General features: G+C 38.8%; 1 long non-coding RNA gene and 1 pseudogene across 1 annotated transcript in view; both read right to left on the bottom strand.

Annotated features, from left to right (window-relative positions):
• Positions 1 to 702: 702 nt before the first annotated feature.
• Positions 703 to 1832, bottom strand: LOC101426432 (small ribosomal subunit protein uS2 pseudogene; annotated as a pseudogene).
• Positions 1833 to 3232: 1400 nt separating this feature from the next.
• The window catches only part of LOC139436298 (uncharacterized), a 19006-nt gene continuing 4031 nt past the window's right edge, over positions 3233 to 18207 (bottom strand). Inside the window, exons 2-4 of the long non-coding RNA XR_011645514.1 lie at positions 15750 to 15903; positions 5633 to 5839; positions 3233 to 4201 (exon numbers count right to left, since the gene is read on the bottom strand). This is a non-coding gene — a long non-coding RNA (uncharacterized lncRNA). The remainder of the gene's footprint in view (positions 4202 to 5632; positions 5840 to 15749; positions 15904 to 18207) is intronic.

Here is an 18207-nt window from a genome sequence, read left to right as displayed (position 1 = left end):
TGGAGAGATTAGCCACTTGCACGTACATCTCCAGGGACAGCATGACTCAGTGGTCAGAAAGTAACTTGCTTCCATGGAAACAACATGCCTTTGCTTCCCACAGAGATGGAAATTCTCCCCCTGAATGCTGAAATCATTTCTCCTTTTTAAGGCCTTCAATTGACTGGATGAGACATCATTCGTTGTGGAAGGCAATCTCCTCAGTTGAGTGTAGATGTAATCAGCCATAGATGCAATCAACTCACTGATGATTAAAGTCTATGATATGCTCGTGTATTACAATTAGCCCAGTGCTTGCTTGACTAGACAAATGGGCACCATTACCTGGTCAGGTTGACATATTAACCTGATCATCATAGTCCATCCCTTGTCAACTTGGCAGCCATACACATCATCTTAAACCACACTTAGAGATACTTAATTTATAATAAAAACAATAGATACTTACACACATGTGTATACATTAATACTTCTGCAGAACATTACTCAACTGTCCTGCATACAAGTGTAAGTGCACTAAATCCCTCTAGAATAGTGTACAAGTCCTTGGGTAATATTCACTCTTAAACTTGATGTCCTTTAATACCATGACGTGAAACTAATACAACTTATATGATAAGGGGGAAGGACAGGGAATAAAACAAATATATTCATTTTATGTATATGTACAAAACACATATTCATAACAAAATAAGGATGAAATATTTTAAAAAATAGAAACTGGTTTATTTTCTGGCAACCTTATTTCCACTTTATTTTGGAACCTGTGAAGAACAGCTTCTGACCACTTGGGGTCCCTCCTACCCACTCAGTGGTCTGAGCAGTGGGAGGTGCAGACCAGGCTTCAGGTGCAGGGTGAGCACCCCAGTCTTCAGTGGGGAACTGCTGAGTAGGCATGGTGGGCACCTGCACACCTTCAGACCAGTCTGTGACCTTGGGCTGAATGGCAGTGAATTCAGGAGCAGGAGTGGTCCACTCACCTGGAAGCTCCTCAGCCTTTTCAGCACGACCTGCTCTTTCTTTTCAATCTCTTCAGGATCTCTGTTGAAGTAGAGATCAGACATGATCACCCATGGGTGCTCATGGGAAATGGTGCCACACATGCGCAGAACTTGCCGGGCCAGCATCCACCACCTCTCACTCACCGGATAAGCTCCTTTGTTGTTGCATGTGGTGGTGGCATCCTCCTAGGGCAGAGGAGAATCTATGTCACACAGAGCAATGGTGGGCAGGTGAACACAGGACGCCTCTGGGAGAGGCTGGTGGCCAGCCCTGGCATTGGTCACCACCAGAAGACGTGGCCCCTGGAAGGCTGCCTGAATCTGGCTAGTGAAGGTTCCAGGAGTGAAGCGCCCAGCAATAGGGGTAGCTCCAGTGGCGACAGCAACCTTCAGCACAGCCTGCTTGGCAGTATTCATGGAAGATATGACACTGACATCAGCAGGGTTTTCAATGGCAGCAATGACATGAACCACCAGCTGAAGCTTCTCCCAGGTCATCTTCAGATTTATGATGCAGATGCCATCACTTTTCCTTTTGAGATATATGGTTCCATTTGGAAGTCAAGGTTGGTGCCCCCTAAGTGGGTTCTGCTCCAAGGAATTTGAGGACATCCTCATCCATCATCTGTAGGACATCAAGGACTCTGGACATTGTTTAAGTTTCCCTTTGAGTTAAGGGAAAGGGGCAACAGCCATATAGACCCCTCTCTGGGTAGTGCAGAAAGGCAAGGGTGAAATATTTATGACCATTACAGTCCTCGATTCTGTAACTGGTAACATGGCTGAAGTTTGTATTTATCACTACTTTCTTCCACTATTCATTCCATGTTCCCTCTACCCTCAGCAAACTGAGGTGTGGTTCTTTACCTGGTGGAGTGACCTAAATCTTCATTCTTGAAGATTCTGGGCCTTTTTCAGTCCTGCCTGGATTGCGTTGTTGCAGTTTTCCATTGACTTTAATCACAGGATATGGTAGTACTAAGAGATGTCCTAGGGGATCTCCTGTAGTCCAGGCAAATTCTTCATCTCCATTGTGTAGTTGCAGTCAAATTCCCCTTGATAGGATCAATCACCCCAAGCAGTACAGTAATTCCCTTCTTTGCCTGTTGGTTCAGAGGCATGAGGAGCCCATAGTGGCCAGGTGGTAGTCTTAACTTCCATTTCAATGGAACCGTATTTCCTGGTGGAAGCATTCCTTCTTTTGGAACTAAGACCTGTAGACCAGTTGAGCTTAGGTTTGCAGGGACAGGAAACAAAATTTTTCCTAGTTATATTAGTCAGCCAAAGGGATGCTGATGCAAAGTACCAGAAATCTGTTGGCTTTAATAAAGGGTATTTGTTTGGGGTAAAAGCCTACAGTTGGCCCTTAAGACACCAAGTCAAGGCTACTTTCTCACCAAAGTCTTTTGCCACATGTTGAAGCAAGATGGCGAGTGATCTCTGCCAGGTCTCTCCTTCCTTTTTCCTCTTAAGGATCCATGGGCCCAGCTTCTTGTGATCTAAGCTGTAGGCTGGCATAGGATTCATCTCTCAGGGATTCCTATATCAGTCTAGCATAGGGCTCATTTCTTTCCCGGCCTTATCAGCTGCTCAGCTGCTCTGGACTTTTCAGCTACCAGCTATCAAGTGAATGGCTCATGTCTCCCCAGGCTTTAACTGTCTGCACCTTCTCTCCTCTGGTATCTATGAAGCTCTCTCTCTTCCTGTTGTGTCTTCTTGAGGGAGTGTCAGTTTCTATCAGCCCACCAAGGGGGCAGGGACTTAACCTGAGTCATGCCTTACTGACGTGGTTGAATCAAAGGCCCTAAGGTGATTTAATCACACCTAGAGGAACAGACCAGTTTACAAACATAATCCTTCTCTTTTTTGGGGTTCATAAACAATCACAAACTGCCACACTAGTAGATCACTACAGGTAATAGTGAATGGCACTACTCCCATTCATTATTACCATTCACTATTACCCATTCATCCCTTGATTCCTGGACCCATGAAGCCTGGCTATGGAAGAAACAGCATCATAGAATGGACATTGGTTTAGTGCATACACAGCCTCCTGGAGAACACTGCCCCAGCACTGCAAGGTACTGCAACCTAGTTGGTATGGTAATGGAGTCTTCAAAAGGCCATTCCACTGTTCTATCAATCCAGCTGCTTCAGGATGATGGCGAACATAGTAAGACCAGTGAATTCCATGAGAATGTGCTCATTCCTGCACATCCTTTGCTGTGAAGTGGGTTCATTGTTCAGAAGCAATGCTGTTTGGAATGCCATGGCTGTAGATAAGACATTTCGTAAGCCCACAGATGGTAATTTTGGAAGAAGCATTGCGTGCAGGGAAGGCAAACCCACATCCAGAGTATGAACCTATTCCAGTAGAACAAAGCACTGTCCCTTCCATGATGCAAATGTGCCAATGTAATCAACCCGCCACCAGGTAGCAGGCTCATCACCTTGAGAAATGGTGCCATATCAGGGGCTGAATGTGGGTTTCTGCTGCTGGCTGACTGGGCACTCAGCAGTGGCTGTAGCCAGGTGGACCTTGATGAGGGTAAATCCATGTTGCTGAGCCCATGCATAATCTCCATTCCTTCCACTGTGGCCACTTTGCACGTGAGCCCACTGGGAAATGACAGGAGTGGCTGGGGAAAGAGGCTGAGTGCTAGCCACAGAGCAGGTCATCTTATCCCCTGATTATTAAAATCTTCCTCTGCTGAAGTCACCCTCTGGTGAGTATTCATGTGGGACACTATCTTCATATTTTTGCCCACTCAGAAAGGTCTATCCACATACCTCTTCCTCAGTCCTCTTTGTCACCAGTTTTCCAATCATGTTCCTTCCAAGTCCCTGACCATGCAGCCAAACCATTGGCAAAAGCCCATGAATCCATATACAAATGCACCTCAGGCCATTTCTCCTTCCAAGCAAAATGAACAACCAGGCGCATTACCCTAAGTTCTGCCCACTGGGAGGATTTCCTCTCACCACTGTCCTCCAGGGATGTTCCAGAAAGGGGCTGCTGTGTTGCTGTTGTCCACTTCCAGGTGATGCCTGCATATTGTGCAGAACCATCTGTAAACCAGGCCCAAGTTTTCTCTTCTTCAGTCAATTGATTGTAAGGAACTCAGATGCTTGATGAGGGTGGACTGGAGAGGACTGCTGCTGGCAAGCCCTTGGAAGGGGTGGGCCTCCACGAAGCCCTGAGGAGAAGACATCATTCGAGAGATGATGTTCAGACTTTGAAATCTAGTGGAGTATGCCCTGCAGGTTTTCAGAACTGTTTGGGACCCGTGAAGCCTGTTTCCCTTCCAATTTCTCCTTATGGTAATGCAAATGTTTATCCTGTGACTGTTCCTCCTTTGTGTATTAGAATCAGATAACTTGGTTTCTAAGTTTTACAGGTTATAGCCAGATGGGAACTTTGCCCCAAGACAAATTGTATGTCTATAACTGATTTTTATGAGATTTTGTACTTAGCATTGCTACTGAAATGATTAAGGTGTTTGAAATATTGTGATATAATGAATGTATTTTGCACATGTAAAGAATGTGCCTTTTTGGGATTCAGAGGGTGGAGCGTGGCTGTTTGAATTTCTTTTATGAATTCCCAAGAAAAAAGATTATGTTCTTGAATTAATCCATTCCTGTGGGTGTGAGACCCTTTGATTGGACTCTGTCAGTGAGGCGTGACTTTGCCCTCTTACTGGAGTTGATAAAAATGGAGAAAGAGACACAGGGAGAGGGAGCACTGCCAGTTTTCACCCTTCAGTGTGAAAGGAGGACTCGAGGATCACAAGCAGCCAAAGCTTAAGCACAAAGTCCCCAAGAGGCTAGGCCCATGGAATAGCTCAAGCTTTGCCCACAGCTGAGCTCTGGCCAATGGCAGATACTGGAAGGGAAGGCAGGGACTTTAATAGAGATCGGTGGCCAACTTCACCGAGTGGCAGGACCCCAAATTACCAGTAGCTGACTGGGAAAAACATCCCTCTGGTGCCTTGATTTAGACATTTCAGAGTCTCAGAACTGAAAGCCTTTATCCCTAATAAATTTCCTGTTATAAAAACCAATCCATTTCTGGTACTTTACTTTGGCAGCCCTGTAGCAAACTAAAACAGCTGCTCAAAGCAAATACCATGAAATGAGTTGGTTTACACAATGGGAATATTCACTCATGGTGTTGCAGCCAGGAAAATGTCCAAATCAAGACATCACCAAGGTAATGCTTTCTTTTACAAGACTGGTTGTTGGCAATCCTTGCCTCCTCTGGCACTTGGCAAGGCACATGGCAACATCTGCTGGTCTCTCCCTTCTCTTCCAGGATTTGCTGATGTCAGCTTCTTGCTTCCATGGCTTTCTCTCTCAAGTATGAATTCATTCTTTATAAAGGAGTCCAGTAATAGGATTAAGACCCATCCTGAATGAGGTGGGCCAAACCTAATCAGACTAACCTCATCAAGAGGACCTATTCATCATGGATGCACACTCCCAGGAATGAATTAACTTTAAGAACCTGTTTTTCTGGGTTACAAACAGCTTCAAACCACAATGTTAGAGTGTCTGTGGCAGTAACAGAGAAAGAAATGTGTTTATTTTATTATTTATTTCTCTCCCCTCCCCCCCCCCCCCCGCACCCCGGTTGTCTGCTCTCTGTGTCTGTTTGCTGCTTCTTCTTTGCCCCCTTCTGTTGTTGTCAGCAGCACGGGAATTTGTGTTTCTTTTGGTTGTGTCATCTTGTTGTGTCAGCTCTCCGTGTGTGCGGCACCATTCCTGGGCAGGCTGCACTTTCTTTTGCACTGGGCGGCTCTCCTTACAGAGCACACTCCTTGCGCGTATCAGCACTGTGTGTAAAGAATTTTAAATTGGGCATTACATCTCCCTGTCAAGCAAAATCCAGAGTCCTGAAAGACAGGTACACAGTTCTGTAAACTCTAATAATTTACCACCAGAAGCTACTGGTTCTTGACTATTTACTGTGAGCAAAGCAAGAAACGGTGGCAAGTGCTTTCAACTTAAATTCTTCCTCACAGTAGTTCTAATGAGGCATCGTTTTGTGTATGTTTTTATAGATAAGAAAACTGATGTTCAGAGAAATGAACTTACTAAATGACAAAAGCCAGTTTTCAAATTTAGATACAACACTAAAATCTAGGTTTTTAACCTATTATTAATAACACTCATTGTTTACATGAGAAAACCCAAGTCATTCTCAGAGCACTCTTACCACCAATTATGGTCCAGAGCATATATCTGGCACACTTTTGCCATACTCCTCCATTATCAACACAGTACATCTTTGGCATAAATGCATGAATATTACAGTACTGCAGTTAACCCCCATCCATGGGTCACACTAGTTGTAGTTTTCCCATGCTTCTCCACATTTCCATCACCCTGCAATATGACGGACATCTGCTCTAGCTCACAAAGGACACTCTTGCATCTGTACCATCACCCACAATTCTCCACCACCTCTGGGTTTCCTGTGTTATTCAGTCCCTAGATTAAGAAACCTCACTTTTGATTCCGATTGATTTATTTTAGATGAAATAATTTGATTTTCATTTAATGGTATTATTAAGTGAGTACCAGATCGCTGAAGGATCCAAGTATTTAACATATATTCTAAAATAAACGTGGGTTGTCCAGAGCCCTCATAGAATAAAGTGATGCTAAATTTTCCCGAGTCCTTTTTTCTTTATTCTCCTCTCCCTTCTCTTCTCTTTGTTTTCTTGTACTTTTTGTTTGCCTTTGATAGTAGTCTTTCTAAAAAGTATATTTGGAAGGAGTTACAAGAAACTGATTAAGGGGCCTAGGTAACGAGGCATACTTTTCAAAAGACACACTTTTAAAAATTTTAAATCATGTGCACATACTTTTTTTCCCAATAAAAATTGGTTCACTTAAACCTTTTGTTTTCATTTTTTAAAAGTGCTTAATTTTTCCCCCAGTTCTAATGCCAACCTATCTCCACTTCACCAGAAGTGAAAGGCAGGAACAGCTTCCAAAGGAAAACAAGGAAGAAGGGGTGAGAGGAAGTTGATCGAAGCTGAATGCTTTGTGTGCCCAGACATGTAGGGATGAGAGAAACAGGATCGAGGGGTTTTTAACCTTTTCTTTTTATTGTTCAAGATGAAACTATCTTCTCAGTATCATTAAATATTCTTCTACAACATCATGAGTTTTTTCTTTTTAGGTGGTACCCGGGATTGAACCCAGGATCTTATACATGGGAAGCAGGCTCTCAACCACTGAGCTACATCCACTCCCTGAAAACATCATTTTTAATGGTTGTGCAGGAGTCCATTCAATGTTTAGACTATTACTTATTTAATCAATATTCTATGTTACACATTTGGGTAGTAGCCGATTTGTCACTATTACAGAGAACATTCTTGCAGCTAAATCTTTGTGCAGGGGCATTCTTATTTACTTTAAACATATAAACAGCTAAATCGAAAAGTATACAAATCCTAGGCCTTTGATATATGTTGCTCTCAATACAATTACAATTTTAATTTCCGTAAACAAGAAATTTCCTGTTAGTTAACAAATTTTATTTTTTGTTTATGAATTTTCTGTTCAGAGACTTTGCCCATATATCTGTTGTTATGGTGACATTTGCAATGATTTAGAATAAGTTTTTATAATAATCTTTTCCTGGCTTGATATTTGCACGCGTGTGTGTGTGTGTGTATGAAACAGAAATTTTAAGATTTAAAATAGTCAAATCCTTCAATCTTTTCCTTTCTAAAGAATGACCTTTCCCACATAGAACTTTGAAAATTATTTCACATTTTCTTCTAATTAAAAAAAATTAAAGATAAAATTTATATACACTGCAATGCACAAATCTTGTGTATCATTCAGTGAGTTTTGACAATTGCATACACCTGTGTAACCTAAGCCCCTGATAAGATACAGAACTTATCACTCCAGAAAGTTCCCCGCTGTCCCTTCCTTGTCAGTTCCCACTCCCACTCTGTCCCCAGAGGCAAGTATTGTTTTGTGTTTTCTCATCATAGATTAGTTTTGCCTGGTTCGGAACATTATATAAACAGAATCATACAGCCGGAACTATTTTGTGTAAGGATTCTTTCATTCACCATGTTTTTGAGACTCATCTGTGTGTGGTGTGTTTCTGGAGTTTCTTTCTTTTTGTCAACAGGAATGTTTCATTATGCACCCATTCCTCTACTCATAAACACCTGGGCTCTTTCCAGTTTGGAACTATAAGTTGCTGCTCTAGATTTTCTTGTACATGTCTTTTGTGTGGACATATGCCTTTTCATTTCTCAATTGCTGAGTCACAGGGTAACCACATGCTTAGTTTTATAAGAAATTGTCAGACTTTTTCCCAAAGTGGTTGTATTAATTTACACTCCTATCAACACTGCATGAGAGTTCTAGTTACTCTATACTCTCACCGACATTTGGTGTTGTCATTCTTTTTCATTTTAGCCATTATTTTGGGTGTGCAGCAGTAGCTTAGTATGGTTTAAATTTTAATTTCTGCAATGACTAAAGTTATTGAACACTTTTCATGTGCTTCTAGTTTTATTATGTCATTTTAGTTTCATTATAATAGTTTTCAATTTTATATGTATTTAACCATCTTTGAGTTTTGATGTATTGATTTGAGGACTACTAAGACTATTTTTTTCCTGGTAATCAGTTCTCCCTGCACAATTTAAAAAATACTTTTATTCCCTACTGATTTATGATATTTTCTTTACCACAGATTAAATTCTTATGTATAATGTGGTCTCAGAATACCTAATCTGTGCTACTGATTTGTACATTTGTTCTTTTGTCATTTCTGCAGTGTTACATTGATACCTGGCTTTTAAAAATGGTTTTGTTCCTGGTAGGGCCACTGTCCTGCTATTTCTTTTCAGGTTCAACATTTTTTGTTTACTGTTCATACCTAATTATTCTTTCAGTGAACATTAGAATGATTCTGCCAAATTCTGAAAATAATCTTATTGAGATTTTTTATTAAAGATTTATTTTATTTATTCCTCTCCCCCCTCATTGTTTGCACTCGCTGTCTGCTCTCTGTGTCCATTTGCTGTGTGCTCGTCTTCACTTTAGAAGGCACCAGGAACCCAACCTGGGTCCTCCCATGTGGCAAGCAGGAGCTTAATCACTTGAGCCACATCTGCTTCCCCTTATTGAGATTTTTATTGAAATTACACTGAGTGTACAAATTCCTTAGAAAAGAATTGGCATGGTTGTGATAGGATTTAATATTCAAGTCTGCTTTAACATTTTTCAGGAATATTTTGTAGTTTTTATCATATGGCTTGTTCACATCCTCATTAAAGTTGTTCCAAGGCATTTATTAGAGGTTTTCAGCATTTTAACAGTTAAATCATAGTTGAGTTTTGCTATTATGATCTGATCTCTTTATTTCATTACATTCTGTAACTGAATAATATTGGTATACAGGAGAGCTACTGGCTTTTATACCTCTTGAATATTTGGCAGTTTTTATGACTCTCATACTGATTCTAATCATTTTTAGCTGAATAATTCTTTGGGTTTCTAAGTATATAATTATATCATTTACAAAAAATGTAAATCTGGTCTCTCCCTCCCAATATTTATGCAATCTATTTTTCATCTGTGTCCTATTTCATTGGTCAGAACTTCCATATGAAAATTAAATAAAAATGGCAATAAACATTATCTCTGTTTTGTTCCTGTTAAAATCTCTGATTTGAACAATACTGCCTTAGTATTTCATTCTTGGGATGATTTTTAACTTAAAATATTTTGAAATAAAAACTTTCATTAGGCTAAAAAATGAGTTCTTAAATTTGTAGTCATTTTAAGAACAAGAGGTACCTGTTGAATTTTAATATCTTCTCTGCATCTACTGAGAATAATATTTGGCTATTCTTTTCTAAGCTGTGGATGGGATATATTATATTATTGGATTTTTCTAATATTAAGTTATAAAATCTTTCCATTCTAGGTTAAACTCTATTTGGAATATTCTTTTGACTCAAAGTTTTCTGTGTTTGGATTTTCTTCTCTGTGTAACTTCTGAGTTACATAGGTTTATTCTTTTCTTTCTCTCTTTGTCTTTTGAGCTGTCCTTTTCAGGATTTGATGTCAAGTGTAGCTTTGTAAAAGAAAATGAGATAAATTTTCCATATTTTTCAATATTTTGAAATAATTATCAGAGCATAGTGATAGCTTATTCCTTAAGGATTGAAATATTTTCCCCATAAAGTTTTATAGGCCTAAACTTTTTTCTGGGGGGAATTCTCCTCTTCTTTTTTTTTCAATCATGATTGGTATATTTAGATTTTATACTTCTCATTTTGGTGATGTATACATTTCCAGAAGATTGTACATCTCATCTAGATTTACAAATTTATAACATACTATTTTTCCAAGTATTGTCTTATACTTAAAATATATCCTCCTTATCTAGTACTGAATCTCTTTAATTTTATTATCATGAGTTTTTTTCCTTCTTCTTTAGATTTGCTGAAGCTTTGCCTATTTTATTTTTTTAAGTAACTAAACTTATTCTATACATTTTCCTATATTCTAAGAGATTGTTTTCTTTTTTACTTTATTCTTTCCTTTCTCTTGGTTTTTTATAAATTTTGTTGTTTTTCTTTTTTTAAATCCTTGTGTTTAATATTCTCATTTCTCCTTTCCTTGAAAAAAGTAAAAACATCAAGCTTGTAACTTTAGCATTTAACATAGCTTTGATAATATTTCCTAACTTTTGAAATGGAGTGTTATTATTTTAAATATTTTCTCACTGCTCTGTTCTTATACTTAAATATTTGTTTTGCTTAACTTTTGTCCTATTCTTATAATTTAATTATTTCGTTTGTATTCTTTTATTTATTTTTAAAGATTTATTTATTTATTTAATTCCTCCCCTCCCCCAGTTGTCTGTTCTCTGTGTCCATTTGCTGTGTCTTGTTTCTTTGTCTGCTTCTATTGTCGTCAGCGGCACGGGAAATGTGGGCGGCGCCATTCCTGGGCAGGCTGCACTTTCTATCGCGCTGGGCGGCTCTCCTTACTGGGGCACTCCTTGCGCGTGGGGCTCCCCTATGCAGGGGACACCCCTGCGGGACACGGCACTCCTTGCGCGCATCAGCACTGCGCATGGGCCAGCTCCACACAGGTCAAGGAGGCCCGGGGTTTGAACCGCGGACCTCCCATGTGGTAGACGAATGCCCTAATCACTGGGCCAAGTCCGTTTCCCTGTATTCTTTATTAATAGCTGGTTTTATTGCCCTGAGATCAAAGAATGAAACTTGTACAATTACTTTTTAAAATTTCTTCTATTTTTGGGTATATGCATTGCAAATACCTTCTCACATTCTATAATTTGTATTTCCATTTTGTTTATAGTGTCTTTTTTTATGCATAAGTTTTTGGTTGTAATATAATCAAATTTATCTCTTAGCGTTTGCATCTTGTATAAGAAGTCTTTCCTTCCTTGGTGAAAGTAAATGTATTTTCCTATATTTTCTTCTGAAAGTTGCAGAGTTTGGCTTTGCACATTTAGGTCTTTAATCTTTAGACTAGTTGGTGCTAGTAGGAATCTAATTTCACTTTTTTCTCACATTGAAAACTACTTGTCACAGTCCCACCATTCTATCTCGATTGCTTTGTGATGTTACCACAGTCAAATAGAATTTCAACATGTGTATATGTTATTTCTGGGCTTTTGTTCTGTTATTTTCATCTATATTTCTATCCCCTGAGCCAATATCACCATAGTCTTTTTAAATGACTCTAAATACCTAATAAGACAACTTCTAGTACCCTCTTCTTCAAAATCGTATTGATATTTCCTGGCCCTTTCCCATGAATTTTAGAATTAAATTACCTAGAATCACACACACTCATTTTGGGGATTTTTAAAAATTAAAATTGCATCAAGCCTCTAGATCGATGTGGAGATAACTGATATGTTTTTTTTTATTGACTTTGTAATAATATTACATTAAAAATATATATGTGAGGTCCCATTCAACCCCACCCCCCCAACCCCCCCTCTCCCCCCCCCAACAACACTCGTTCCCATCATCATGACACATCCATTGGATTTGGTAAGTACATCTTTGGGCACCTCTGCACCTCATAGACAATGGTCCACATCATGGCCCATACTCTCCTCCATTCCATCCAGTGGGCCCTGTGAGGATTTGCAATGTCCGGTGATTACCTCTGAAGCACCATCCAGGGCAGCTCCATGTCCCAAAGACGCCTCCACCTCTCATCTCTTCCTGCCTTTCTCCATACCCATCGTCCACCATGTCCACTTTTCCCAATCCAATGCCACCTCTTCTATGTGGACATTGGATTGGTTGTGTCCATTGTACCTCTATGTCAAGAGGAGGCTCAGATTCCACATGGATGCTGGATGCAATCCTCCCATTTTCAGTTGTAATCACTCTAGGCTCCATGGTGTGGTGGTTGTCCTTCTTCAACTCCATCTTAGCTGAGTGTGGTAAGTCCAATAGATCAGATTGTAGGTGCTGGAGTCTGTTGAGGCTCAGGACCTGGCTATCACATTGTCAGTCCAAAGATTCAAATCCCTTAAATATATCTTAAACCCCAACATTAACTGCACCTCCAGCACATTAGCATGAAAGTCTTATGAAGGGAGATCCCATCTGAGTCCAGATTCATCACACATAAACACCATTTCCAAAGAGGGGCCATCTGCCCTGGTGATAACTGATATTTTTATGTTATTCAGTACTCTAAGTGGTGAACATGATATATATCTCCATTTACTTAGGCCTTCCTTAAAACTGTTAAATAATATTTTCATAGTTTTCTTCATAGAGGTCTTGAACATCTTTTAACAAATTAATGCCTGGGTGCTACATAATTTCTGCTCCTATGTGAAAACTATTTTTTTCTATTATACTTTTCAGTTAGTTATTACCACCAGGGAGGCTATTTATTTTTGTGTATTTTTTTTTTTTATCTAACACCCTTCTAAACACGTTTTAGTTCCAGGGATTTCTCTGTGAATTTATGTTCTTTCTGTAGACAATCAGATTTTCTGCAAACAAGAACAGCTTTCTCTCTTTCTTCTCCCTCACTCCCTCTCTTTCTCTCTCTCTCGATTTCTTTCTTTCTCCTTTCTTTTATATCACATTCATACACTGTAATAATTAGCACAGTGTTGAATAGAGGCTTATAACTGGCATCCTTATCTTATTCCGAGCTTTAATGGCAAAGTCTCTAAGATATCACCAGTAAGTATAAGTTTTGCTTGTATAGTTTTGACTTGTGACCTTTAGTCAGGTAAAGAAAGTTGCTTTGATTACATTATATCTAGGAGTAGAATTGCTGGGTTGTAAGGTAACTCTTTGTTGAATTTTTGAGCAACTACAAAACTATTTTCCAAAGTTATTCTAGCATTTTGCATTCCCATCAGCAATGTATGAGGGTTCCGATTCTTCTACATGCTAGTCAGCACTTGTTATTAACTTTTTTCTTTATACATATCCTAGTGAGTGTAAAGTGGTATCTCACTGTGGTTTTGATTTGTGGTTCCTGAATGACCAATGATATTGAGCCTCTTTTCACGTACTTATTGGTCATACGTATATCTTCTTTTGACAGAAGAAGGGGAAATCCTCTTATGACAATCTCAGCAGTAGTTTCGCTGGGACTCAGTTCTATCCTCTTCTGGGAATCATTCCTGAAGGTCCTGCCTCATATCTGCTCCTTTAGCACTTCCAACAATTTTGTAAATACCCAATTTCCTGTATTCAATCCTTTCCTTCTTAAGCTATCTAGAGTGTTTTATTTCTTGCACTAAACCTTTTCATTAATAGATCTCTCAAAAACATTACTCAGAAGAGATTGTCTTGTTTGGTTTTTATTTTATGTTGTGTTCTGGAGAGATGAAGTTGCTGGATAAGTTGTCTTATTAATTATGCTAATAATTGTGTATATGTATGGTAGTTTTCTATTGCTACCATAATAAAGTACCACATAAGGGCTTAAGAAACACAAATTTAGTATCATCCAGTTTTGTAGTTCAAAAGTACAACATGGGTCTCACCAGGCTAATATCAATGTGTTGACAGGACACTAGGAAAGGAGCTGTTCCCTTGCTCATTTGTGTTATTGGCAGAATTCAGTTGTAAGACTGAAATCCTGTTTCCTTGGTGGTTGTCACCGAAAGCCCTTCCCAGTTTCTAGTAGGCAACTGTAACTCCTTGGCTCAAGGCTGTCTCATGCTTTGACTCTCTCCTCACCCACCTCCTCCTTCTTTTGTGTCACTTCTCTGGCTTTGCTCTTCAGCCCTATCTGTCACTTTTAAGGACTTTAAAGATTAGGCCTATCCTGATCATCTAGGAAAATCTTCCCCATCTCAAATGCAATCTTGATTGCATTTGCAAAGTCCCTTTTGCCATGTGAGATAATATTCACAGGGTCGAGGGCTTATGGTGTAGATATCTCTTGGGACCCAATAGTCTGCCTACCTCCATAGAGAGATTTTTAAAATTCTAAGCCAAAAATTACATGACATTAAAATTTTTATGTCATTTTATTGCTACCTTCAAATATAGCTCACTACTGTTTCAAAGTACTTCAAAATGTCTCATAACTACTAATTATGAATAACCATGTTCTGAAGGCATGATATAAAATACTAAAGCCCCAGGACACTAAAGTCACTAGGCCAAGTTTCTGCCACTTTTTCCAGCTGAATAATAACAACTTATATTTAAATAGCACCTTACAGTTTTACAAGTGCTCTGGTATTCATTATCTAATTTATATTTTAAATATCCCTGGGAGGTACACAAAATGAAGCAACTACTCCTTTTTACAGATGAGAAAATGAAGCTTCAGAAAGATCAACCTTCCCAAATATGGTAAGTTTAAACACTTATTTCAGATGAAGTAGCATTTAAGTAAGTAGCTCACATGTAGTAAATTCATAAATAGACTCTAATTAACAAATGAGCAGGTCATGATCATCACCAGGAAAATGCTGACATTTAGAATATATTTAGGAATGATATAAAAATAGCAAATAGTATTTGCTAACTTCATCTGAAACAGTTTAAAAGTTAAAGGTTCACTTTGAGGAGAACTACATGTTAAACACTTGTTCCTTGAGGTTTTCCATATCATGAACCTACATTACTTAGTTCTTTCCTCTCAGATAAACCAAAAAAAGATATACATACATATAAAAGGGGCACATATGTTTTTTTGTTTGTTTTTTTTTTTTGAGGTACCAGGGGCTGGGGATTGAACCTGGGACCACATATGTGGGAAGACAGTGCTCAATCACAGAGCCAAATTGGCTCCCATAACTTATTTTTTTCATTTGTTTGCTTGGGGTTGTTTTTAGGAAGTACCAGGAACCAAACATGGGACCTCCCATGTGAAAAGCAGGCACTCAACCAGTTGAGCCAAATCTGCTTCCACAAATGGTAGTCTGTCTGTCTGATCTTGTCCATTTTAGTATGGTGCAGCAGATGTACAAGAGTATATGAACAAGTACATGAAATAATTTTCCATTCAAAAAACAAATTTGAAGAAATGAGAAGTATGGGAAAAGAGTATCCATAGCCATCCTAATGATCATGTGTAAAAAAAGGTGGTCTTGTGTACTCTTTAGAGTGTATCTGATTTATCAAAGATCCCGCAAGCGCTAAAATCTGGATTTTATGATTTTTCTAATCCTGCCCCTCCGCAGGAAATCATACTGAAAGAGAAAATGATACGTACACCTTTCCTGACTCTTCAAGTGCATCTAACCCATTATTCTCCTTCTTTACCTTCCAGCTTCTGTTAGAGAGATGGGGTGGTCAATCAGGTATTTGAACTTGTTCCTTCAAACAGATTGATGCCAGACATTATCAAAAGGGTGCAGAAGACTACCCTGAGAAAAGTAAAACATATGCATATACAACAGTAAGTACTCTAGTCAAAAGAAATCTATTGTTAATAGTTTTGAGTATTTATATTAAGTGCATTTGGATGCTTTATGAAAAAAATAGCATAATTCTTGTGTGTGTGTCTGACTTTTTAAATTTATTCATTTAGCAAATTTTTTGTCTTTTTAAAAAATGTACATAGATCATACAAAATGTTACATTAAAAATATAAGAGGTTCCCATATACCTCACTCCTCTATAATTCTTAATATATTCCCTGGGCAGAAAGACTGAAACTAGAACAATTATATAGTTAAAAAAAATTTTTTTTCGTAAATCCACATAAAAATAGGTTAATGGAAATATAAAGCACTTGCACTGGAAACATACATCCATGCTGTCTTGATTTGCCAAAGGGGTGACAATGCAAAGTACCAGAAATCTGTTGGCTTTAAAGGGGATTTATTTGAGGTAAAAGTTTATAGTTTCAAGGCCATGAAAAGTCCAACTCAAGGCACCGTAAGAGGTGCTTTCTCCTCGAAGTCAGCTGCCATGTGTTGAAGCAAGATGGCAGGCCATCTCTGCCTGGTTTCTCTTTCCCCTCAAGCCTTCCTCTCTGTGGTACAACTGCTCTGCTTTCTTTCCTATTTCAGCTACAAGCTGGCATAAGGCTTTTCTCTTCCTGCTTCCATTATCAGTCTTGGCTGTTCTGTTCTCTTCCCCATTTCAGTTGTAAGCTATCAGGCAAATGAGTCATCTCTCCCTGAGGCCTTAACTGTTAAAGACTTCTCCTTTCTGTCACATGGCAGGATAAAAAATGACAGATTTCTCTACTCCTCTGTCTGAGAGAGTGTCCATTTGTATTAGACCCAGCAAGGGGTGAGGACACAACTGCGTCCAATGAAAGGCCCTACAGCAGAGGATCTTAACAAGGGGTTCGTGAGCTTGAATTTAAATTCAAAAAACCATTATTCTTGTGGGGACATGTTGGTGCAGGTGTAATATATTTATTAAATAACACAAAGTATAGTGTGGACTTAGTAAGGTGTCCATGGTTTTCACATGACTGGCAAAGGGGTCCATGGAACAAAAAAAGGTTATGAACCCCTGCCCTAGAGCAATCTTAACAGGTAATCTAATCAAAGGCCCCTCAGCTGACTTTGATGCAATCAAACGATATTACATCTAGAGGAATACATTAGTTTACAGACATAATCTTTCTCTTTTTGAGATTCATAAAATAATGTCAAACTGCCACAAAAACAAATGACTTTTGTTTTCAGTCTAGGATATTACTATTAAAATGTTTTTAAGAATATCTGTAGTATATAATATATGCTCAATAACTACTTATTGAATTGAATAGCAAAATGATAAATGTTTCTAAGTACTTTATATACATAAATACACACCTTTAGCGTTTTAATTTCCTTAGGAGGCAGTAAGTTTTCAGGACAATCACCAGCACTAGATGCATAAGTCAGAGAAAGAAGAATTTCCTCAGGGATGAACTTATTCTGGAGGGATGTAGGAAGGGGTTTTGAGTGATCCACCAAACGTTTTCTCTTTTTAAGCTCAGGAAGTACCACAAAGGTACGTAAGTTACTGGATAGAAAAGCTCCTACTGTAGTTTTCAGGAGCATTAGATGGAGCTTCTATCAATCTCACTTACATCCTTACATCCTTACATGCCTAACAGAGAAACATTGCTTCTAGTTCACAAGAAGAGTAACAAAAAATATTTAAAACCCTAAGGATCATCTAGCCAAGAAAAACAATATCAAATTACTGGTCTACTCACACATGCGACACACTTTCAGACACTCAGGTACAAAGATGAACCTCCACAGTATTTCACATATAAGTTCAAAGGTGAGAAGGACTGCATAAAGTTGGGGCATTTAAAGAGTAGATGGGATCCGAGTTGGGTTTCAAAGTTAAGTGTAGAATTTTGGTAGATGAAAATGGAGAAAGAGGATTTTCTGAGTAAAGTGGAATAATCTGAGCAGACTGGTGGAGTAAGTACAGTACAAACTGTTCCCTGCCAGACTAAAGCAGAGAAGTTACAAAGGTGGTAGTAGGGTTTAATAGGGGAAGAGGCGTCCTAAGAAGTCATTGCTTTTAAAGAACTCTCTACTAAGCTCTGCCCCTCACAGAAGATTCAGAAAATTAGCTGAATTTCTCTAAGAAGGTATCATGCTTTGAACCATCAAAACCTTTAAGGTCCACACTACAAATATCTCCTGAGAGCTTTGAATATAGTCAGAATATTAGAGAAAACGGAGGGGGAAAAAAGAGGGTGGGGAGTT

The sequence above is a fragment of the Dasypus novemcinctus genome, chromosome 13 (assembly GCF_030445035.2).
Source record: "Dasypus novemcinctus isolate mDasNov1 chromosome 13, mDasNov1.1.hap2, whole genome shotgun sequence".
Classification (NCBI taxonomy): domain Eukaryota; kingdom Metazoa; phylum Chordata; class Mammalia; order Cingulata; family Dasypodidae; genus Dasypus; species Dasypus novemcinctus.
This window is presented reverse-complemented; position numbering and strand designations above follow the sequence as displayed.